Source organism: Falco naumanni, chromosome 11 (genome assembly GCF_017639655.2).
Source record: "Falco naumanni isolate bFalNau1 chromosome 11, bFalNau1.pat, whole genome shotgun sequence".
NCBI classification, from domain to species: domain Eukaryota; kingdom Metazoa; phylum Chordata; class Aves; order Falconiformes; family Falconidae; genus Falco; species Falco naumanni.
Genome location: NC_054064.1, coordinates 3,423,232 through 3,449,233, shown reverse-complemented (window position 1 = coordinate 3,449,233; position 26,002 = coordinate 3,423,232).

Here is a 26,002-nt window from a genome sequence, read left to right as displayed (position 1 = left end):
AAAAGCAAAGAAAGCGGTAAGAAATGAGTGGGAAACCAAGTCTTTGTTAGATTAGTGAGTGGCATGATAAGAAAATCCATTGTGTATTTTCTATCAGGCTGAAAATCTACTGCAATTTAGGCAATGAGAAGCTCATGTGCCATTGTGCTACTACTGCTGTGGTTATGCTGCTCGCGGATGGCAGAGGGAGGGAAGCAATTTAATAAATGAAATGTAACCACCTGATGCATAATTCAGTCTTGCAAGGGCAGTGTAGGAAAACAGTATCATATCTAGACAAATTAATCTATCTCAGGTTTATGACTATCTCAAGGCCTTCTCTTTCATTGTCAGTTCAGTCACAGGTATATATGTGATTATTATTTCACATGGAAAGTTATTTTCCAATAGCTGTTTTTGAAAGATGCTCCCTCACAGCAAAATCACTTCAGTGATATATGCTTTCATTTTGAAATACAATAGCAACTGTCAGTCAGAACCATAATTTGTTTTGCTTTGTTTTATTTTGCTCCTATTATTTGTGTATTATCATTTCAGAAAACAAATTTGTATGTAAGCAGTCAGTGCCAGCAGTCTGAAGTTTCATTTGTCATTGTAGGTGTTGGCACCACTGTGGTGCGTTACACTCACCAATCCCAATCATAACCAGCTGGTTAATAACAGCTGCCTAAAATTCACTGTACGAAAATATTGCGACAACTTAATAAATACAGAGGGGAAAAGGAATATTACAGAACTTTGTGGGAGACTGTGGCAGGGAGAGGTTTGGTCCCCTGCCCACAGAGGTGCTGACTGGGCAGACTGGGTTCTGCTGGAGACCCTTGGCCAGCTCTGTAAGTGTCAGTCTACACATGATTAAAGTCACACAGCAACTGCTGGTGCAACATGTGCTGGGGGCAGTGCTTGAGGTCAACAGGCGGTCCCGAAAAACCTGCATTTGTGATATCACATCTTTGGCCAGTACTGAAGTTGACTGTAGACTCTACCGGAATGGATTATTGATAAAAAAAAAAGAGTGAAATAGAAGATATTATAAATGGTAATATAATAATATGTATAGGGTTATTATATATATCATGTATTATAATCATATATCATACATAATATAATAGATTAAATGATAATGTAATGACAGAAATGAGTACCTGTCAGGACTCTGGATCGATTTCCATTCCCTCCCCCTTCCCCAAATACCACTCTGAATTTGGGCTTCTTTTGTTTCAAGCTTTCATGTCTTTGTTTTACTAGGCACGAGCCACTTGCAGCGAACAAGGCACTGAAACCTGCCCAGCTGGCAGTCCGTGCTCTTTCTGAGCAGACGGTTTTGTTTTCTCACAGACCACACCTGGGGAGGGGAGGCTCTCCGCGAGAGGAGAAACCGTTCAGGTGAGAGCAAGCTGCATCCACATCCAGGGGGAGACGGCAGGGGAAGAAAGAGCGATTTCGGGATTGGTGTTAGGGGTTTTGTATATGAAAATTGAAGATTCAATAGCTTCTGTTATCTTTAGGACTAGACATGCAGAGAGTGTGTCTGTGGCTCTTATCCCTCAGGCTATCTGAAAAGATATGGATATTCTCTGCGCTGTGGTGACATACTGAACATCCATACATCTCATTCATGTACCATTGTTCACAAACAGGGTCACGGCTTTAACATCCAGGGACAGAAAAAAATTCTTTTAAATTAGTCCATCTTTATTCTATGCTTTTTATCTAACACCTTCACCATTAGAAAGGTTTGTTTCTGGAAACAATAGAAAACAGCAGATAAGGAAGCAGGCTACAGCAGGTATAACACTTAGTTTCTGTCAGCTAGACAAGCACGCTTTCTTCCTCCCTAACATAATGGGGAAAAAAAAAAAAGAAGAAGAAAAGCGATCTAAAGCATGTTTTCATTTGCTAAGTTCCTTCAGTGCTGGAGCTGATAAAATTTTAAACATGCATCCAGAGCCAGTGGCAATGGAAGAAGAAAAGGAAGTCTTTCTCAGTGGATACCAAACAAATGAAAAAGGAAAAAAATCCTGACATTACTCTGTGCTGTAGCAAGGATGGGGAATAAATGGGTCAGAATTGAGGGAAGACAGGTCTTTAGAGGGCGGTTAAATGTGATGTTGCAGCTTAAATTTCTGCTCAGGAAGTCCCTGAACCACAAACTGGCAAAAGCTGGGAGGGAATGATGGAGAAGGGATCACGCTCCTCTTTTCTTAATGTCCTTTCCCCAGCTAACTACCGATAAACACATAATACTGGACCGAATAGAATTCTGTTCTGTCGCTGGGTGGCTTTTTAGATTGGTAAGCAAGCCCCTAGATGCAAGACTGGGGCAAACTTCTTGACAGTTCGATAGTAGCATGGCATGGAGAGACATGGGTAGGAGTGTTCTCACATTTTCTTTATATCTAAATCTTTTTTTTGAAAAAAATCGGGATACACTTCTCTCATTTTCTACAATATCTGCCATAGGAAGTAAGCAACTTCAATCAACCAGCCTATTCAGTAAGGGTAGGCCTGATGTTACCTATTTAAGTAGGATTTATGCCTTGACTCTGCAAGTGTTAATATTCTTTTATACTTAATTTTACGCAGCTGTCAGCAAAGTATGTTATGAGGGAACTAACAGTGTGTATTGTTCACAGTTTTCAATTTTACTGAAAGGTTTGGGAGGAGAAAGTGGCACTGTTTGTGCAGATTGGTGTAGGTGGGGACTTTTCCTCCCCGACCTGTCACTCATGACTCTTTTTCCCAGGGGAAAGGGTGGTCAATACTACTGGTATGGACCAACTGATTTTGCACCCAAAACAAAACAAAACAAGTAAAACCCAAACATACTTGCCACCTTGCTTTATTTCCACTTTATAAGGCAGGTACCTAAAGCACGACGGGGTCATGTCTTCTTTCTAAAAGTGTCTTAAAATGATGAAACATTTCTAAAACCAATAGTTTATTCTTCACAATGTATTTCATGTTAATAATAAATGAAATTGTGAAACTGGCATGATTTCCATCTGCTTTAATACTATCTTTTACAAGCCCATGAAAAGAGAGATTTTGAGAATAATAATCAGATATTGTTACTTCAAAAAACAAAGTAAAGTAGTTACTCAGTTTCTCATCCATAGTATATTTATTTGGAGGAGCTGAGAGTTCCTCATAATCATATAAAACTTAAATTTCTCTTTGTATGGCCATCAGGACTGAATCCATATTTCTAAAGCTTTCATTTCTGAGGGCTCTGGAAATCAGATTTTGTTCTTTGTGCAGTGAAATATTAATAAATATTGCATATCAATTTTTAACTTTTCTTTTCTTTGTTTCACTGGGTATGGCTCATAAAAATGTCTCTTATTCCACTTACTGATATCCAAACTAGGCGAAGCAGCATTAAAACAGAGCACATAAATACAGCAGAAATGTAAATGAAAGGATTTTGGTAACAAGACCTGCCTGAAGAAATCCGTACAGACACGGTACGGTAATATATATTTCCTCCAAAATATCTTAAAGATCTTTTGCTTTACCTTCTGCACATTGTAAAACACTCAGGGAATTATAGATTAAGTCCTGAATACATTTAGATCATTATTTCCAATAATAACAATGCAATTCTTTGAACAGTGTGCATTTCATATGTACAGAAGAGCTGTGGAATAAATAAGGCATCTACTGCACTGGAAAAAAGCTACGTTTCATGATTCACTTAGGGTTTGGCAGAAAAATAGGAACAGGTAGATATCTTCACAAAATGATTATGAGCTGTCTAGTGAAGATTCTGTCAGTGAATAATTGCAAGCAATATTTTTTGCCTGTAATTTAATACAGTTTTATGCATGTATATCAACAGTGGAGACAAATCTTGACAAGCTCAAGGCCTCACTTAAGTGGCAGTTTAAAGGCAAAGTTTCTGTTTGCTACAGGCTTACAGAAACATTGAATAGTCTTTTTACTCTGAGGAGCTGATAGGCATCCTCATGGAGCTATGCATAATTCAGTACTTTAAATGGCAAGCACAACTAATTTTAGAAGGTCTTAGGTAGCTTCTTCGGGTCTCACCTGTTGTCAGCTCCTTTCTGGTGATGAGGCACTGGCAGCGAGGGATGGCTTCTCAAAGCTCCTCTTCAGGAGTTTGTGCTCTGTCAGCTCCAAGTTGGCTATCTTTGGCCATTCCCTAGTTTGGGATGTCCAAGCCAGTTGCCTGCAACTGCTGGTTGATTGTGCAGGTACCAATGCCCTTAGGAGCAGCTATACTACCTATAGGCAAGAGCAGCAGGAATGCAGAAGTTCCCTGAACAGGTGTCATGCTTGATATTGCTTGGAGCTATTGCCCTTGGCACACCAGAGACCTTGACCCAGGCAGAGCCCCTGGGGGAGGATGGGACTGTCCGGGTTTTTGGGAACAGGGAGCACTGGGGATGGCATTGGTCCCACCTGTGGAAGGCATGCACTTCTGCCTCACCAGCAAAATGAAGTGAGCAGACCATGTGCCATCAAGGAGAACAAATGGGAGATCAACAAGCTCTTCACAGTCATGCTCCAGAAGCACATACCAGTCTTACCAGTGATTCAGGGAAAGATGGACAATCCTCAACAAAGCAATGGTGAGAAACTTCCAAGATGGCAGTGACTGGAAATTTGGCATTTGCCCCAAAACAACAAATCCCCTTCTCTCTCTGTGTTTCTGCAATTACAGACTAGACATAGGGACTACAGGTACAGGGCATTGGAAACAGGTGAGAAGATGATGCCCCATCAGGGGAGACATCAGAGCTGGCTGAGCCTTAACCAAGAGTGTGTAGTATGAAGAAAGAAAAGGGAGATGATAGCTACTCGAGGCTTTCTCCTGTGGGGGATGAAGACACCTATCTATGCACCTGGAAGGGCAGAGATAGTGGAAGAGGTTCCTATGACTGGGGAAAGGCAAAAGTTGCACCTGTCTTCAAGAAACAGGATCCACTTTCATAACAGTCCCTGAGAGGGTTATGCCATTTCCAAGAACATGCAGATGACTGGATTTGTTTTCAGACTCAGGTGTCCTAGAAATACATCTTTCAATAATAAGATACTCTAGTGATCATGTGGCAGAGGGGTCCTCATGGGAACAGATGTGTCTGGGTCAGTGCAGAATTGACAAGCCATAATCTCACTGCACTGACCATTTCTGTTATCCGAAGTTATTTAAAGAGACAGGTATGGGAACCTTGACATTTCAGACTGGAAGAGGGCTTAGCTATGCCATATCAGAACTTCACGTCCACTTTAAAATAGAGATGGGCTAGGAAAATGTGAAGAAAACTCATTAAAATGGATACAATACAGCGGATACGCTTCATGCCTGCATACTTGGGTGTGATTAGGTGTATGCTAATTATCAGGATTAAGGTTCATTAGATAGTCCTAATGATATTGTCTATCTATGGGATCAGTGAGCCATGTGGATGAGTGTCCTTTAGATTGCACTCATAACTGGAGTAAGCACCGAATCACCCTGAAAATCTCTATCTGCAACATTTAGACCATTTGGACTGTTTGACCTAGGAGAACTTTTGGTAGACCTGCCAAAAGTCCGAACTACTAATTACTGCCTGGGATCAATTAAGTCTCACTGCACAAAGCAGAACAAACAAAAAACCTTAAATTCTGTGATAATCAAAAAGCATTTATCACGGAAACTTTATGAGCAGGAATTTGTTCAGTTACGCTTCTGTCATGCTGAAAACAGCTTGCTCTAGATTAAATTAATTTTGGGGGTATGTGATGGGGAGTCACTGACATGAAATGAAAAGTGATAAATACCAATAACTGGATGTTGGATCAGTTTTCCTAGGTTGGGCAGCTTAATTACCTTCACTCTGGTTTGACAAGCTCACCCTTAATAACTTTTTGGCTGTGTATCTTTATAAATCATGTTTTCACAAATCTTGATATTAAAAAACCCTGTCACAATGAAGTGCCTCAGAAATCCTGTATGCTTTACCAGTCTTTGCCTGGCCTACTTTAGAGATTAGTTTAATTTAGGTGATACTTGATTCCCCACTGTTGTTGTTTTTTTTTTTCTTTTGCTTTTGCTTCTTGTGGAGATTAGCTTTATATAAACATGTTATCCATAACACAAATCAAAGTAGCTAGAAATAGTAATATAGTATGGTCATGTATATTCATGGTTGTTTGATGAACGAAATACATTAACATATTTCTAGATTCTCTGTCATTCCCTTCCTTTTTTTTTTTTTTTCTTAAAAGAAAAAAAGAGAAAGAAGGAAAATGTTTCTAGTAAATTCATGTATTTATGAGAGTGAAGTTATCAAAATGGGTAGGGTAATAACGCATTTTTTCTCTTTAATTTGGTGATTTGTAAATTAACGAGAAAAAAATGTTTTTCTGGTTCTATCAATCAGTGATGTAGCAGATTCTGCTTTTATAACTAAATGCAGTGTTTCCTTCTCCCCTTCAATACGGGGAAATCAAATGCTTTTGAAATAACCACCAGCACCTCTTTGACAAGCGGGAGCACCAACAGTGGCATCAGAGAGCTTGCAGCACTTCTGCACACATTGTCAGGTGGACTTTATGATACATATTATATATTTTTTATATTTTTAAAAATTTTATTATATTTATTATATATATGCGACAGTATTGCTCATACCGAGTTTATTAACTGCCGTTTAGTATTCCGGCTGGGAGACATCCCTCCATGCAAGCCCTGCGGTATGGTGTGTTGCTGCCCAGGGGAGGGAAAGGACGGCACCTCACCCAGAGGATTTTGCCCTGTGTTAACGTGTGCCCAGCCCATCGCCCAGTGCTCGTCCCACCCTGCGTTCCTTCACTGATTTTTATAATAAACAGCCCCACCAGAGGCCAGTATCTCATGGTGTTGTGCCTTCTGTGCTCCTGCAAGGTGGCAGAATTCCTGGTCAGTAGACTTTAATATTGGGGTAATTCTTCCTTTGCTGATTTACAAAATCTCAGTCATTCTGACCAACCTGACAAAGGTGCCTAGAAAGCCAAAGGTCTCCCTCATACCTGAGGATCTCTGGTGAGCTGGCCCAGGGCTTTCCCTAGGTCAGGGGGAGCAATTTTTTTTTACAGCCATAAGGGTTACAGACAGGCTAGTCTGTACCTTGGGCCTTGCACATATCGTGTAATAGGGTGCTGGGCTGTGCGGGTTGAGGCCAGCACACTGAATCGGCTGTATTTACTGTTCCCCCATGGAAAATCTCCAGTTCCTGATCGTGAGGGCTTCTAAGGAGCCTCACAGAAGAAAGGGAGAAAGGGGTTTCACTGGATGTGGCTGTTGAGACGACTTTATTACTGAAGTTAAATGACTGACTCCACAAATCTCAGTAGGCCACTCTTCAGAAAAATAAAACTATAGCTTCCCTACTTCTCTAAATATTTTATACCTCATTCAGATGAAACTGATTTATTTTTTTTTTAATATCTTGGGCTTTGTCTGAGGTGGAGATGGTCAAAGATTAGATTTTCTATTCCACGTAACAAATGTGATTTGACAAAAAATGAGGAGAAGTCGTTTATTCATTTGTAAATGAAAAACTTGACTTCTCCAAAGAGGAAAAACTTGGAGGAAAACAAAAAAACAAGAAAGATTGGCAATAATCATGAAATTGCAAAGCCTGGAGTGAAGTGCAGGCTGGCATCCAGGTGCTGGGGATCCCCCTCAGCGGTGGCTTTCAGCCCCTCTCTGTTCCCACGTCCTGCCCAGCACAGGGCAGAAACCAGGAGACCCGGAACAGGAGGTTCTGGCTTCTGCTCCTGCATCAGAGTGTCTTTGGACTCTGAGAAGATGACAGGAGCTCTCCAGGTTTCTGCAAGCTTGAGGTGTAGGAGGGAAGCCCTGATTAGACCTGAGGTTCCTTCATAAGGCTTTCATTACTGCTTTGTTGCCAAAAAAGATAAATGAAGTGTCACTTACTGCTGCAAGCTTAGATAAGCATGAAGAAAGGAAAACCTGACAATTACCAGTCTGATCTAATAATGTAATAATGTAAGAAACTGAATTTGATACACAGTAAAACAATATGAGGCAAAGGAGATACTATAATTAAGGAAATAACTTAATACATATATGTTTAATTAAAAATACCCTTTATCTGAGAACATGCACTCTGTTTTGAATAGTAATTTGAAATCACTAAAGCTCTAGTTGAACAATGTAATTTTCATTTAACGCTAATCTTGGACCTGCACATTGAAGACATTCAGCCCAGTGGAAATTAGATTTCAGTGAATTGTTTAGTGGTTTGTCTCATGGTTCCCAAACTGTTAAAAGTAACTTGGATCATGGAAGGCCAGCACATAATTGCCCTTATTGCATAATGTTAAGGTTAACATTTAGCAGTGTCCAGCTTCAACTATTCCAGCTGACAATGAAATAACATTGTCAGGGCTGTAACTTGTAATGTCTATAGCTTAAAAAACAAAACAAAACAAAAAACCCACACCCAAATTTTAATTCCCAAATAGAATTTTGAATCATTGAATTCCTCTTAGCATTTATTTTCAAAATTACATTCATTTTGAATAAAATCATAGTGAATAAGTCTAGTTGCTTTGTGCTTTATACTGTGTATTTATAGAAAGTAGAAAAAATAGTATAGCAGTGAAAAAATAAAGCATTCCTTTAGTGGTCTTCTCTTTTCTTCTGCTTTTGTTATTGTTGCTTGTTTGTTGTTTTTTTTTTTTATTTTATTTGTTTGGTTGGTTATTGTGTGGGGTTTTTTTCCCGTTAATAAAATATTCTGAAAAAACACATGCATTTTACCAAATGCTTCCAAAACCAATGGCCAAGTAAAACTTGTCCATGCAAACTCAGGTAATGTAAGAAACTGAAGATTACAATTTCAGAATGTGACAGGGTGTGAAGAGAAGCTGTATTGATGGAATGGTGTGTTCCAAGACATTTCTGATTAGCTACAGGAATGGCTTGGTGCCTAACCACTTTATTATCTCATTGCATTCATTCTTTTCCTACTTTAGTGAATATTTCCCCCTTTGTTTCTGTTATAATTTTGCAAGAATTAGAAAAAGGCTTATGGAATTAAAACCTTTGTTTCAGTGTTTATAAAAGCTCCTAGGATGTGATGTTTTTTCTTCCTAAATCATCAAGCTTAACCTCAGATTTCTTACCAGAAAAGTTAATCCACTTATTGAAAAGAATAAGATATTTCACTGACTTTTCTTTTATTAAAGTTTCCACATGTCCTCTCTCATTGTCTCAGCTGGGCATTTAAGCTGCTTCCCGTAGAGTTGTAAATGTTATTTATAAACACTGCTTTCTGATAGTCAGGCTTTAGACAGCCTCAGTCCTTGCCAAACTGTGTGCCTTCCAGAGGTGTGCTCGGTGGGACGATGGGGCCAGCGACACCTGCAGCTCGTGTTCTCCCCTCCTCCCCTCCTTGCGCTTGGTGAGGGAATTTCAAATTAAATATATTATAGCAACCTTCCACATGTTTGCGTCATGAAAAATAAAAATGACAGATGGAAATGCTGACGGTGCTGGTGATCCTGGGGAATGAGTGTTCCACAGACCAAGCAGTGAGAAATCCTTTTCTGCACGTGGGAAAGTCCTGTGGAGATGTGGAAACGGGAATTCCTACTGCGGTGTGGTTGGTTAACAAAGCCATCAGACACAGGGAGAAGTGAGTAACTTCTCTGTGCCTATAAGCATCTTAGGATAGGGTTGGAACCTGACCTCAGCTCAGTGCTTCTTGGGAAGCTAGTGGGCCAGAAGACTTTGATGTATTGCAGTGGTATCTACTCCTGATGGTTTACTCTGACTTGGAGTAGGTAATCCCTTCAAGAACGTCTCCTAGATTTCCAGGAGATAGCATTACTTTCCTCAGTCTGGGAGATAACAAAGACATTTCAGAGCAGTGTGTCACTCACACTGATTTATTAGACCAAAACAGTCTTAGCTAGCAGGGGTCGTAAAATGCACATGAATTGCTGTAATTTAGGCTCCTCATTTACATGAAAATTAGTTCCTTCCGAGAAAGATTCTGTATGAAACAGACATTTGAGCTTTAACAACCTGTGTTTTAATAGATCTGAGGCATCCAGGGGCCCTCTTCAACTCTACAGATTGTTTTTTGCCCTCCATTGTGCCATGACAACGAAGTGCATGGAAGCTGCAGACTCCTCCGGTGGATGCTGCACCGAGGGCAGGTGGGTGCTGGAGCCTCTTCGCCACACAGACCAGGCACTCCGGGCTTGCAATGCAGCCTCAGGCGAGTTGCTTACCTTTAAAGCTGAGCATTGGTTTTCTCTGAGAAAATGCCAACTTGTCTAATACTGAAACTGTAAGAATGAACTTCGTTTGAAGAATTTCCTGTCCTAGGATTCGGGTTTATTTGATTTGTTCCACAAAAGGCCACATTGACGAATTATTTCAACATGTAAAACTAATTTTCAGTGGAAATTTTAGAGTAAAATAAACCGGAATATCAATGAAATCTTTTAAAGTTTTTTGAAATTAAATATTTCAGGGGATCCAATCCAACCTGAGGGAACATCAAGTCTGAAATACCTCAACTTTTCCTTTATGTCCCAATTCAGGATAAATTTTCCTCATAAAAAAATTCTGGTAGAGCTGGTTATCTCTTTTTTTATTTTATTTTTTTTTATTACCATGCTCTGTTTAATAATGCTTCAACATCAGACTCTCACGATATTATATTATTTTTTTCACTGTAAAGACAGCAGCAGATGTTCTAAGCCGTATTTCTTTTGAAACTGTAATTTTTTCCTTGTCACTTTGTCTTCTTTTTTAGCTTCTCTCTCTCTCGCCGCCACCCCTGAGAAGCCCAGCAGACCTGAGCCCTCAACATTTTCTTGATCAGAAAAATACTGTCCCATGTGAGGACTTAGTGTGGCATGGGAAAAGGCTCCATCCAGTTGAGACTCGATGCTAGTTTTCATTAAATTGCATGGTAAGACTCCAGGTATTTTTCAGCTGAGGCACAAATGCCTTGTGTAGTTCCATGCCAGGTAAAACCTCAGAGAGCTAAAACCTCATTGCTTCTACACAGCGAGGGTAACCCTTGCCTGGTTCTTAATGAAAATCTGCTGTCACTGTTCCCATTAAGGTGATAATTTTCATATCCCAGTTATTCACTGCCAACTAAAGTTGAATATCTTTCTTTTTGCTCTATAACTTCAGGTGGGGCTGATGAAATACGATAGTCTGGATGGCTCTGATGATTAAAGACTTGCATATGTCTGTATTTGAATGAAATAAGGTGGATTTCTTTTAAGAAAACCCACCATTTTTCTTATTGACTGTGCATTTTAAAAGCAACACCATAATGAGATGGTAAAATCATTAAGAAATATGTGATCTAAATAACAGGCCTGTGGGAAAACAGATTTGCTGTACGAAAATTAACTTATTTAAATAAACCTGTGCAACCGAAGTCATGCGTATCGCTGGCAGCATAATACCCATGAAATCACAGCTCACCATAACCAGCACAAGGCAAGGCCCCGCGGGGCTCCGGATTCACTGTGCATGTGGAGCATTGCAGGGAGTGAATTAGGTATGGGAGGAGACCAAAACAGCTTCCAGAAAGTTAGCTGATTTTCTAGCTCAACAAGCAGCCACGATAAAGTAATGCATATTTAAATGTTCCATATTCTTCGTCAACCTGATAACTTTATCTACAGCTTTCATGTTCTTTATTCTTTAAGTACTTCTCATAGGTGCTAGCTATTAAGCTCACCTACGTTCGAATGGCCTGAGTGCACTGCTGCCTGGTCCATCCTAGAGAGTCGTGTTGGGCTAATGACACAGTTTGAGAAGCCCATAGCCTAGCTGCTCAAAGATGGCCTGTGCCTGTGCCTTAGCATTAGTAATAGCCTGTAATTCACTGAAATAAAGCTAACCCATTTCAATGAGGTCTATAACAATTTAAGTGTCCAAACATTAGGGTATTGTACCAATTTAGGAAACTGGCCTTTTAAACTAAATTAGTTATATCAATGTGTTTATCCATTTATTTCTAATTTAACCAGTATCTCTAAACAGAATTTAGTGATAGGTAACTGCAAAAGACAGTATGTCCTAAGAACCACTTCTCCATTTTGAGTTTTACCCAGGAGAATAACTGAATTTCTGTTTACTAGGCTTACACAGCATCAAGGCATTGCTTGTTTATTACAAAAGCCATTGAGAGTCTCATTTGGATTGTTAGCAAGCCCATCACAGGTGAAACTCAGACTGTTATCTCTTGGGTGCCTTTTTTTCCTTTAACCTCTTAAGGACAGTAAGTATAAATAATACCTAAATCGGAAAGAATTCACATTTTGGAAAAAAGTAAAGGGAGTAAAAACAGCTGATAGGAGAACACTAATGCAAAGCAGTTCTGACTGGAACAAGCTGAGCCCTGTAAAATAACTTCAGGAGAGTTTGGGAAGCAAAATACTCACTGTTGAATCATAAAATGTGGACCTAGCAGAGACATTTAGCTTTGCAGCACTACCCACAGCCAGCCAACACCTCAGATAATTACTTGCAATTCTCTGTCCATAAGGGAATTTTAATTTACCACTGCTTTCCTTGCTAACATCCCCCTCTGCTCCAAAGCTGCTAACGACCATTTCCTCTCAGACTGTCAAATCAATTAATATAATTAAGTTAAACTCAGGCTGCCACCTATAGTTGTAGGTGGCAAAGCCATTTTAAGGAGTATGCACATTTGGCCCATCACAGCTGACACAACTTTGCCTTTCCTGAAAAGTCATTGTCACCTTCCCTTGGAGGAAGCAAAGCCTGCGTGAGCCCCTTGTGCTGAAGCTGTGGTAGCTCTGCTGTTTTATGCCTCTTGCCTGTCTCTCTCTTTTTGCTCTCCTTTTGAACAAGTGGTATACATGAGACTTGGTATGTAGGTGATCTGCAGAGGTTTAGTGACCTCTGAGTTTTCCCTGCTAGCTAAAGTATTTTCGCTAACCCAAACAGTAGGGAAGAAAAGTCCATGAGCTGGCAGCTCTGGGGGCCAGAGATCTTTGGCAAAGGGTCTTCGGTAACCAGAGGGTGCTGTAGCCCCTCTCAGTAGGAGAAGGCAGAGGACATCACCTCACCTCCACCGGGGCAGTGAGATAACTTGTGCAACTGACCCAGTTGGGCAGGAGTGACCTCTAGCACAGAAGCAGTGATAAGCACCTGGGCAGCACCTTCTTCAGGAAGAGGACATGGTATCGTTGCTTTAATCTTCTTCCCACTGGGGAATAAACTACATGGGTATCAGGATGCTTTATATCAGCATAACTGGATCAATGAGATGCACGGGAAACTAGTGCTTTGAGGACAGCAATATTATTAAAGTGATGCGATCTTTGTGTCAGGAGTAGCTCAGCAGGGGCCCAGGTGATGGGGAACTTGCAGCGTTCTCTAGCTTTTTTTCATTGACATTTAACTTACAAAAATACTCTCATTTCCAGCTGTATACTTTGATATAATATGGTAAAAAATAAGTTTAACAGCCTTCTGCAGTTTTCTGTTGGCTTCCCATCTGTCAAGTCTTTCTTTTATAGTTGAGCTAGCTAGCTTATATTAGTCATTTGGGAGGTACTGCATTGATTTACATTACAGCATGTCATAAACCAGTATGTGATGAATCTAGTGTGCTAATAAAAACTAATGATACAAGTAGAACAATATAAGGTGGGACAATGCTAATGTTATAACTTTCTGAGAACATATAATTAAACCTTCCTTAAGCTTTCTACTATTCTATGTGGGCTTTTCCCCATAATCTCAAGGTTACATTTACATATTATTTTTAACATGGCTTAGTATTTTTGCTGAATTCCTCACCACAAAGGAGAACAGTGGTGCATATATATTTTTAAAATCGGCAATGGATTTGTTCTATATGTAACTTTTCAATTGTTCTAGCTACATAGAAAATTCTCACTTCCATGGAAATCGTTGCTTGTTTTCATTGGCTGAAAATCTGGTCATCTGTCTTATTGATTTTACTATTTAAAACCAAAATGCTGTGCTTTCTCCACAAGAAAATGAGGAAAAGATGTTCTGTCCTGAATATGGAAGCAATTCTCCGTTCCTATGTCTTGATGCGGTGAGGCACAGGCATTCTTCACACATTGGGTCTGACAGGAGAGAAGCTTAGCAGAATTTCAGGTGTCAAGAACAATTAGTGTTAATTAAAATTATATATTTGTTTGTCCCCCAAGGGCCTCTACGCTAGTTCGATGATAACATGCAACAAAAATATTGGGGGACTTTTTCCTTCCAGCTGCCCGTCTGCTAAAGCAAGTACTTTTTCGCCTGCTCAGTGGGTGAAAAGTCACTCCCTCTCTGGTGACACAAAGGGACACCTTGTGACTGTCCCTCTGCTCTGCCACTTTTTCTGTGGCACCTTGACCTGTGTGCAGGGAGACTCTGCTGGGGGGGGATTCACCATATACATCATTCATGAGTACTCGGCATTACACATAGTAGATATTTACTGTGTAATGAGGCTGGGTTAATATGTTCGTTCCCCCTGTGATGAGGAAATGTTGCTCTCAGTTGCCTTTCAGAATAAGCCAATGCTTGAGTTGCCGTCTTCTTATTTTTTGCTTTTATTTTTTCCCTTAGGGTGTAAAACCTTTTAAAAGAGTTCGAAAACCTTTACATAGCTGTATTTTTCTTGTGAGTTGCTAAGTACTACCATCTGAAATATTTCTTTTCTATGTTTTTATTTTTCCTATCTTGGGTATTATTAATTCAGATACATTTACATAGCTTAAAATCCCACTGTGTCCACTACCAAAATGGAATTTGGGTCACAGACAACTGAACCAGTGGAATGCAGGTTACATTTTCATTTTTCCTTGTTTTATGACATAGTAAATCACTGTTACTGCTATTAGAAATCAGATTAGGCCTCTCTCATGCATCTGCAGCGAAGGAAGGAGGTTAATTTTTTAGATTGTGTAAGGGTTATATGCATATGTGCAACTTCTGTGTGCAAGGAGCTAGGGAACAAATTGTGAACATACTCATAATTTTCTCTGTAGGATAAGACTAATATTTAGATGAAGGAAGCAATCAGTTCCTGCCCAAAGCCACAAGAGAAATTTTCCATCTTTAAAGCAAATGACCTCCCCGGTGATGGAGCTCTTTTGCACCTATTCCAGTGCAGAACGATGCCAGCCATCGTGATGTTGGAGGAGTGTGCAAGAGCATGGAAATTCATATATCCCCTGAAAACTTGAAGGTTTTTGTAAAACCTGCTTCAGCCTCTCCCTGTCCACTTTAGATGTAAAAATAATCAAATATTCTTCTGTACATCCTTGCTCCTTCCCTTCCTAGGAAGCTGTGTGGCACAGGCTCCCCACCAACGCTTTCCTTGCTAGCTTACGCTGGAAAGGTTAATAATGGAGAGAATGTGTGATGAGCCTTAGCCAACAGATTTTCCCAGAGAGAATAAATCAGCACAAGCCTGCTTCTCTGCTGTCTTTTCCATTGAGATTCAAAGCCCTGGTGACTGCTTCAATTACTAATTATAAGTTACATTCAGCCATGAAGGGAACAGAACAACAGCCACCATGTGACTTACGTGAATAGTCACATTTTGGTGCTCCAGCTTGAGTCTGGATTGCTGAATACTGATGGACTGCAAAAATGTCTTGTCTTTGGGTCAAAGAAAGGAGAAAAATCTTTAAACGCAGGAGAAAAATAAAGAAAAAGGAAAAGGAAATAAAAAAGTGTTGAAGAACATTAAAGAAAGAAGAGAGTTAGCTTAAAACTGCTTCATGATATTACAGGCTGACTATTACGTTAAAATTAACACATAAATATGTGTTCACTGAGGGGTTTTTGGTGGTTTAAGAGTAGTGGAAGAATGCGAGTGACACAACACATTTTCCAGGGTTCCTCTCTCCACTTTGTCTCCTAAACTCTGTGTGTCTCATCTTCCTCCATCGTGAAGACTCCCTTCTGATTTCCCACTCCTCGCCTCACACTAGCACCTTGATATTCTCCAGTAGTTTCTTTTCCAGTCCTGTGCAGCTTCTACCACCTCCTGGCCACTGTCTCTATTTGATTATTCACCTGTTGTGACTTGTTACACCCCATTATCTTACTCCATCTCAATTTTCATCTTCGTTCTTTGACTCTCTACTTTCATTTCTGACTCTGTGTTCCAGTTGATTCATCACCATTAGTCCAAGTCCATATTATAATTAAAGATTCAGCTTTGCTCTCAGCTTGCTCTTCTCCATTCTCTGACCCTGGGTCTGCTTTCTTTCTAGCTGCTATGGAGACTTGGCTTATGAAGTTCCCACATCCTTCAACCCATCTTTCTCCCTTTGGACTCTCATGTCTGCTATAATTTCTCCATCCCCAACTACATCACCCTGAACACAACCCTACCCTTCTGGATGTCTTTTATGAGTTTTGTGTTGAGATCTTACTTCTAGCAGAAGCTCAATTACTTGTTGGCATAGCAAATAAAATGAGGTGTACTGAGTTCCAGCAGAAGACGGGAGAAGATGTCTTGGCCCATGCAAGACAGACTGAAAGCTCTGATTTTGTGGACTAGGACAGGTATTCAGAACTGTGAGCAAGTCAAAACACTTGATCCCACTTATAGCTACAGGATTATGGAATCGATTAGATCTGCTATTTCAAAGTTGTGGTGTTACTAGGCAAGTCAGATGTCACAGTAACAGAGGACACCAGGAAACATTGTCTGGGACATTGAGGGGATAGCAGAGTGGGCAAAGAGATGTTAGTTAGTGTCTTCAGTGGTCCAGCTCCAAGCCCACTTTCCACCTTGAAATGTGGTTTTGCACCAAGGTTACGGGACATGACGTTGACTGGTTCACAAGCAAATTTTCCCTGCTGTGAACCCAGGTGATGAAGCGGGAAATGCTGGCAGAAGAAAAGAAACAAGCAACGTAAAATGCTAAACCAGGCCTTGCCTTATTCACCCAAAGAAGTCTGCAATGTTAAAAGAAACTGAAGGGAATCAGGAGCCCACACTGGTGACGGAGGCTGAGTGTCTGATGTCTCTAAGATCCTCTCAAAGCCCCAGTCTAAGAAATTGCAACTTGTATTAAATGGCCAAGACCAACAGAAACAGTCCATCAGTTTGGCTGCTTTAAGTACTTTCTGATTAACACACTTGGAGGACTGTAGCCTGATGACCTCTGTGGTTCTGGGTTTTTTCTATATAAATTTTTTTTCTCTTTCATGATCAACGAAATGGAATCTTATATCAGAATATTTGAAAAGAGGAAAGGATGGACCAAGTGATCTGTGAATAAAGATAATCACAACCACCTGAAATTATGCAAGCATAAAGCATCATGGTAAATTAATAAGCAAGACAAGTTTGATATGCCACAGACAAAAAATAACCTAAAGTGATCAACTGTTCATCAAATATTTACAGCTGAGAACAAATTACAGGGTAAAAGATGGTCAAAAGTCACCAGAATAATGTCAAATTATATCAGTAAGAGAGACCTCAATTTACTTTAGTGTCTGATGTTTTGAAGCAAACACTGATGAAAGAAGAAATGCTTGAAAATCTTTATGAAAATGAGTTCTGTACAAAATCACCGCTTTTGGAGCATCTCTCATCTGTGTGTTTGCATTAGGATTAAAAATTTGCCTTTTCTTTTCTTTTTTTTTTCATTTTTTCTTTCTTTTTTTTTTTTTTTTTAGATCAATCATAGATGTAAGAACAACTACATCAGCAGTTTTCTCACCAGAGAACTGAAGAAAATATTCAAATATGTACTTAGTCTCAGCCTTGACGATATTTGAGGGTAGTTAAAAAGCCTTTTCAGTGAGAAATTTGATGCAATTAACCAGCTTCCGATTTGCCGTATCAGCAAATCACATACTTGTGCGATGCAGACAAATGCTGACACACAGCTAAGAAAGTTTTCTGAGTTTACTGGTAGACTGAGCTGAATAGATTAAAAATGTTTTGATGCATAATCTTAAAATAAGCCTGTTGATTAAAAAAACCCAACTTTTTCACATATTAGTCAAATAGCGTATTTCAATAGATGAACTTGTAGAGATCTAGCAGAGGTGGATCATTAGTATGGCAGGATTCGTTCTTGCTTTCAGACAACATTTAGGTACCACTTTTTTTGGTAACAGTCTTACTAATTTGATCCATGCATGATTATTTATGTATTTATTTTTACACTGCAGAAAGCTATGCTGTCACTCTTGCTCCCAGACACCATCCTGGTCCAATTGCTTAGCGTTACTAACTTACCTGCATCAGAATATATGTGCTGTTCAGGGTGCACAGCTTTCTGCTGAGCCTTGGACAGCACACAGTTGTCTTTCTTTACATTGGTGACACTTGAGAATGTTGTCACAAATTAATTAAAGGTGTGAAGTGAATGCATTAATTAAAAGCCATGAACACCTGCATGGATCCTCTCAGTCATAACTCATATCATCTTAAATTGCTTTATCATAATAGCAGACCTACTTTGGGATTGAACAGACCTGTAAAGGGTGCTTATGAAAGCAACAAGAAAAAAAAAATCACTTGCAGGGGCTTTGGCTTTGCGATAGCCTTGGAACATGGCCCAGTCTCATCAGAAAGTATGAGAACGCCTTAAGCACACTTGGGACAAGATAATTTCAAATGAAGGTGACACTCGTGGTCTGAGACAGCTAGTGAAACACCATGATTTTGAGAGGGTTCTGCTTGGGGACTTAAGATTTAGTAGCATGTCAAACTCAAAGTCAACACAGCAGAATTTAATGCTGTGTAAATGGGAGCCAAAGACAATGCCCTCATGAATCCACGAGATGGATGTGCATGCGTTTCCCACAGCTGTATTCTCCAGCACCAGAGTTCTGCTGTGAAATAACAATCATTTCTAGGAAAAAGAAAAACACTATCGATTTTCAGTTCTCAGTGAAGCTTTCTGAAGTATTTTTAAGTGAGAGAAGCATTTACAGTTTTTAAATAAAAATCCTCATTTTTGTAATCGGTTCAGGTGGAATAAAATTGTGTGAACAGCCAAAATGGGATAGCGTTGACTAGCTTTTAAGACTGATTCTTAAAGGAAGTAGTGAGTAACAAATAACTAATATATCACCCAGAAAGACGTACAAGGCCCAAACCAGCTGGAAGTTCACTTGCAGCTGCTTTGCTTTCCATCAGCAGCATATTGTGTGACTGAAAGGATTTCACCTGGCAGCTTTCAGCTCTACTTAGCAGTCAAAAGATGTGGATAAAACATGCTAAACACTGCAAGAAAACAAAGCTGCCATTGTAATATTTGAAAGCTGTTGTTCCATGAAGTTCATGTGGTGCTTTAGGGCGGTAACACTTGCTGAAAGTGAAGAGGTGTTTTATTGTATGAGTTTCAATGCAGCTGAGGTAACTTCTTCCTCTTCCTTATAAACTAGACACTCTTAGGAGTAAATAACATCCCAGTGAAAAGTTAACTGCCTCTTCCTACCAGGACACCCATCCTGATATCAAGCCATGTACCATTTTTTAAACATGCTTGATGCATATTCTCTATCTCCTTTCATGCAGACTCCTCTCATACGTCTGTCTTTCATTTTAGAGACCTCCTAGTTTCCCAGTTTCATATAGATGGGATGTCTGCTTTCTAAAAAGGCTGTGCTCACACTAGCTAAAAGTATGTTGAATTTTTGCCTGTTCTTTTACTAGTACTACACACAGACTGTTACACTTTACTGGGAATGTACTAATTAGAACTAGATGGATTTTTTTTAGTCAGATGTCATTTATTCAGATTTCTTTCCGATCAGGAAACAGCTTCAGAAAAGAAAAAATTGCTTGGAGGATTGATTTCAATTAATCTTGCATTGAAAACTTCATAAAAAGTTTTGAAATTGTTGAAAAATCACTTTTCTTGTCTTTCCTAGGTAATAATGTTTCATTTTTGGCTAGACTGAACTTTAGTTCAGGCATCTGAGTTAATGATACAGTACATACAAACTGGAAAGGGATAGAAATCTGAGAGACATATTTCAAAACCTTGGAGGAAAATAAGTTGAGGTTATTTCTTTGCTGTGCAGCCTTCCCTTCTCCATCCTAAGAGGAGAAAGCACTTTTTAGGTGTGTTTTCCTGGGTCCTCCATAGTGTTCATTTACAGGCTTGTTTAAAAACTCAGTGAAGTGCTTATTATTGCCTGTGGCAATGCCTCCTACGGTGAGGTTTAGGTATGTTAAATCCTTCTGTCTCCTTAATTCCTTTGGCAGCAAACTGTGGAGATACAAAGAATTTATTGTCAGTGAAATTATACTAGTACTTAAACGGTTTGAAAGAAGTGGTGCTTTCTGTTGTTGTGCAAAAGAACTAAACAAATGCTTGTAGATTTCAAACGGTTTTAGCAGTTCTTGGGGCTGAAGTCAAAGGACTTGCCTCATTTCCAGGGTTTTCTTTTTTTCATTTCCTCACTGAAAAGAAAGAAAAAGAGAGAAGAGCTAAAATGACAAGCCAAAGTACCTATTTGCCGATGTTTCCATTTTCTTGCTATGCTACCAAAAAAAAAAAAAAAAAAAAAAAAGAGGTGGGTGGCAGAAAGAGTCTTGTGGATCTCGTCGAGTTTGGTGGCCAGAAGCCTTTTAAAATTAAGTTAAATTAAATTGTTTGAAATGTGACCTTTGGCAAGATGTTTCAGTCTTTCTCATCCCCTTTCCATTCCCCCTACCTCATTGCCATTCCCATTTGTAGAGCACAGCTAATTTAGAGCATCTGCCTCTGAACATTATGAGGTTGTTATCATGAACACTGCTGTGCTGGAGAATATTTCTGTGTAAAAGCAGAATCTGTCATTTGTTTGACGGAGGCTGCAAGTAGTCTGTGCCAGACCAGAGGGTGCTCTCATCAAGCAGCAAGACAGCTGAAAATTAGCAAAACTGGTTTGCTGCAAACATATCTGTAGGAAGCTGAACGAATGACACATCCAGGAGCTGGTTGTCCGGGGACAGCCACTGCAGCTAGGTTTCGAGCATGGAAGGTATAGCGGAGTCCAATAGATAAGGAGAGACAGCAGGAAGACATCTAAATAGCTTCAAAAAATTATGAGGAAGAAGGTGGCTGGGGACAGGAGCATACACGAATCCCCTGGGGAGACGGTTGGTTAATTGGAGATTCATTGAAACATTCAGAGAAAAAAAACCATGGGGTATTTGGCTGGGGTGGAGGGGGAGTGTCTTCATGGCAGTGTTTTTCTCTTTGGTTGGTTATAGTAGTGAGAGAGGACTGAGGAACTCCAGTTTTGGCAAAAAGCTTGCTTCAGCACTTTGGAAACTACCTTTATACACAGAGACAAAGTTAACATCTATCCAAAGGAGCACCACGGTTTGGGCTGCGTTACTGGCCATGTACACTGGCTGTGGTGTCATCTCGATGCTGAGGGTGACTGTGAAGCCAGGCTCTTCTTTCTGCTACACAGAGAAAGCAAAGCCAAAGGAAGAGGTTGATCTCTTCGCATTCCAGAGCCATTTCATGGACTACATCACTGACATTTGAGCAGCCTCCACACATTGAAGAGATTAGCTTAAAGAAGTTTTGGAAAGCCAGAGTACACTAAATGTTTTCCCAAGGCATGGACAGCAGGTGCCACAGATCTGCACAAGGGGAGGAATCCACCTGAATGATTGCTGGTTTTTTCAGCGTTTTGTGTGAGGAATGAATAAGCCCATCCCTTTTAACAGCTCATTTCAATATATTTTGGCTTTAACTTTTTACCTAAAAAAAAAAAAGCTGCAAGATCAACTGTCTAGAGGCTGGTACCATTTACAAAATTTTATTCTTCCCAGGATGAGAAGGAAACAGAAACCTGAACTTTTTTTACAAAAGTATTTTAAAGGCTTGATTTTAATCTTTCCGCCTTATAAAGTTCTATGACTAGGCCTGTATTATCAATGATTATTTTTTTTCCATAAAACAAATGACCCATTGTTACTATGCAGTTGTTTGCTAAGCTGTGTCTATTCTTACTCTGTGTTGTCCTCCACAGAAGTTCTAAAAGTTTTGGAGATCTGAGTTCATTTTCATTATGTACTTTTCTGGTACTGAGATAGCCCAGGATGAAATTACTGTGCTCAAAAAAGGCCTCAGAGCCACCCAAAGATGCCCAAGTTACAGATAGAGACTAAACCTAGTAATCAAATCATCTGGTGCCCATGGGGATATTTCAACTTCCATGTGGATCTACAAGGTTATGACCTGAAAAACACACCGGTCCTGCAGTTTTAAATGTAGACGACAGCGAGAGCCGTCCCATTAAAAGTCAATACATATAAGCATATAAGTTTAGGTAAGCCTAAGCCTGTTAGATTGATGCCATGTGTTTTTTTCTTACATTTTTTTTTGTGTTTCCATTTCATTTATTTTTCACAAAGTGTTTCTTGTATCTGTTTGTCTGAGATATCACATTTCTGCTAAGTCCAATTATTTCTGTGCATTCCTTTTTCTGCCATAGTTCTCACCTCTCTGGTTTTGATCTCTTGCAAGGATATACACTTTTATTCCTCTTCTATCTGGGAAAAAAAGTGCCTTAGAATCACAAGACAGTAATTATGTGCATAGCGTACCACTTTCTCCTGCATTTATAGTAGTTACTGTGGTAAATAATATTTTATTTCTCCTTAGTATTCAAGGAGCAGAGAGGAGGAGGCTGGTGTGACCACCTCTGGATGATGGCAGATCAGAGGATGGACATCAGGCTGCTTAGGTTTCATTCTAGTGTTCTGTTAACCCTGGGAGTCAATAGCAAACCCACAGATCTGATGCAGGAGCTAAGTGATTAAGTGCAAAATTTCAACATCTTTATTCCTTCTGGACAGCAGCTCACCGAATAAGACTGTTTTTGAGCAAGAAGCCAGTCAGGATGTGATATGAATAAAGCTAACACATCCACCCTCTGAGATCTGAATATGCGTGAATGCATGATTCTGCAATTTAATGCTTTAATTTGGGTAAAACTAGCGAAAACCGGCAAACTGCAGTTATATTTCAGACACGAAGCCTGATTAAGCTGTATGTTTTCTGCTGCAGTAAAACACGTGAAATGTAAAAATTGCGAAGTGGCAGGAAGCACAAAAATACTGTTTCTTGTTTGCTTTATTTGCTATGTGTGACAGCGCAATTTAGACTGCACCATGCCATGGTGTAAAAAAAGCTTTGTCCCCATACCCCATTTCTCAGTGCATCTTCTTCACACTTCTATTATGGATTTCATAACGTACCTTGAGATAATTTCAAGCTCCCGTTGGTCTGAGGTGAGTTAGACAAGCTAAAGCAATGATGAAGCAGGCAGGCGAAATTACCAGCGTACGAGGAGAATATGAAAACTTGCTCATGCAGAGATAGTTGTGTCTCCCCATTCACAGCGACGAGGCAGCAAACATGAAAATCTGTAGTTTGTTTTTCACATGAAGCGCAGACCTTTGTGCGGTAAAAATAAATAATCTTTTCCATTTAACCCCCTTGTCTGAGCGAGCTTTGTTTCACACTGCTGGAATAACGGAGGGCTGACCTAAAAAACCTAAAATGCTGATGCAAAATTTCATTGTTCCAATTAATATTTTTCAGTAACTGTGAAACAAAAGGTTAATTGCTAAAAAGTACATGCAAAATACTGCCAGCAAATATTTGTGCCTTCTTAACCAGCTCGCCTCTGCAGCAGGGAAAAAGCACTTGGGTATAATTAAATGTGATGACAGAGTTAATTTTCGCACATATTCTCTATCACTGATGTCAAAGACCACAAGATCCACCTGGGTGCCAGCCAGTCTGTCACATCTAGACACCAGAGGCTCTAATGTGGCCTCAGGTGTTGAATTTGTTTTTATCAAGACCTGCCTGCCTCCTTTTTGTGGTTTCAGCCTGCTGATGCGGGTGCTTGTTGGAAATGTTTTATGGCTTTGTGCAGGGTGGTTGTTGTGGTTGTTTCTGCGCTCCCTACAAGAAAACTTTGTCCCCATTTATTCACTTTTATCGCACCTCACCTGTCACGCGTTCCAGTTTCTGCCACGGTATCCTATACTGTCTTAGTTTCCTGTTTTTTTGTGCAACTATAAAAATAGTTTAAAAGCGAGGTTTCTCACATATCACACCACCTTTCTCCTTCCCCCCACTCTATTTTTAGTGAAAACTACATGCTGCAGGAAGGAGAAAAAGAAATTGAGGAGAGAATTTGTTTTTCAGTTTTAAAAGATGGATACCAAGAGCATTTTAAAAAATGAAAATGGAATGAAAAGACAATCTGCCTTTGGAGAAGGAGGTTTATTACACCGGGAAAAAAATTACCTTATGCAACATTCTGTAGAGTAATTCCATGCTGTCCAATTTGCCTGCTAACATGTTAATTAGATAATCCTACTAATGCTCAATAATTGATCTGACTGCTCAAGCAGATTTGAGTCAAACATCAAAACGGTCTGTAAGTCTCTTGGCTTGGCAGTTGGGCAAGTGAAAGAAAACTTGTCTCTGTACGTCTTCAGGTTTTTCTTCTGCTGTTGACTGTGGCTTCTTTCATGCCCGTTGACCAATGAAGATTCAAGAGAAGAAGGTGGCTTTTGCTGCCCACTATTGGGATTGCTCCTGGGTTAAGGTCCAGGTTACTGGGTTAGGCAGGAAACACCAAAAAAGTGAAGCTGCCCCAAGTTCATTGCTTGGTGAGGAGCTATAATAAAATGAGAAGCTGACCTGCTCTGCTTGGATTTGACCATAAAATAAAGTTTCACTTCAAAACCTAAGAACAGAATACATATATTAGAAATACTTTTTCTTTTCTTGGACTTCTGCCTGATACCTGATTTATATTCTATTGGTAAGACTGGCTAAATTCTGCGTTAAAATACCAAAACCAACATTCGATGAAGTCTGCTGTTCGATACATGTTTTTGGATTCTGTTGCATGGTAGTTGTCCTCCAAAGTGCAACACTGAACCAAAAAAATTAATGTTGCTAATTAGGAGGAAAAAAGCAAAACAAAAACCCCAAACAAACAAACAAAAATACTGAGTGTATATATGCATGCCAATTGGGAACACACACTCAGCCTTGCTGCTGGATGAACCTAGGGGCACAAAGCCACATGTCTACTGGGCTACTGGGTTCAGCAACCCCTATTGTAACTGACTGCTTCCCTTTTGGGTAGGAGCATGCAAAATCATATTAAAAAGTATCCTTTTTTATGCCAGCCTCCCCATCAGTCTTGCTCAAGGTCAAGATTAAATTCCTTTATTAGGAAAATCCAGTAGGGTTTACTAGATTTGCATCTCAGTATAGTTCATTCCATATAATAAAATAAGAATAATTATAGCTGTAAATCATTTTATTAGTTCTTCTGCACACCAGCTAGTATATGACATATTAATAACATCTGCTTTACAGAGATAACCCATGTCCAGGTTTGCTGTTACTTTTTATACTGCTATATATTTAATTCTAAGTATTTTTTTCTTGGTTTGCTAGCTGAAAGGGAAGGTAACCCAGCCTGCTGCTTATGCACCTTGTGTTACTAAAATCCAGACAAATCTTCCGTTTTAGGCACAATCCCTGTCCTAGTCAGAATCCTCCTAATTGCTTCATTTTTAAGTGCTACAGAAATCTGTCTCCTTTTTTAAGTCTGACAAACATACGGACTTAATGAGTCTGGGATAAAGGAGTAGGGAGCTGGGAGACCCTGTAGCTCCAAAATCAGGACCTCAGAGCCAGGGGATGAGCCTGTATCTCTGCAAAAGCACATCTGACTTTACCGACCTTTCTCTCTTCTGCAGGTGAAAGACATGAGGCTTCTCCTCATTGCAGAGCTACCAATTTACCAAATTAAAAGCAATTAAAAGCCCAAAGGCTTTTATTTACCTCTGTGATAGTGTGTTCCTCCTGTCCCACCATCCTGACCTTTGTTTCTGTGACAATGCTCAGGTAACAATGACTGGTGGTGGTGGAGATGGATGCCTCTGGTGTATTTGGGGAAGATGGATAATAACAAGATAGTCAAAGG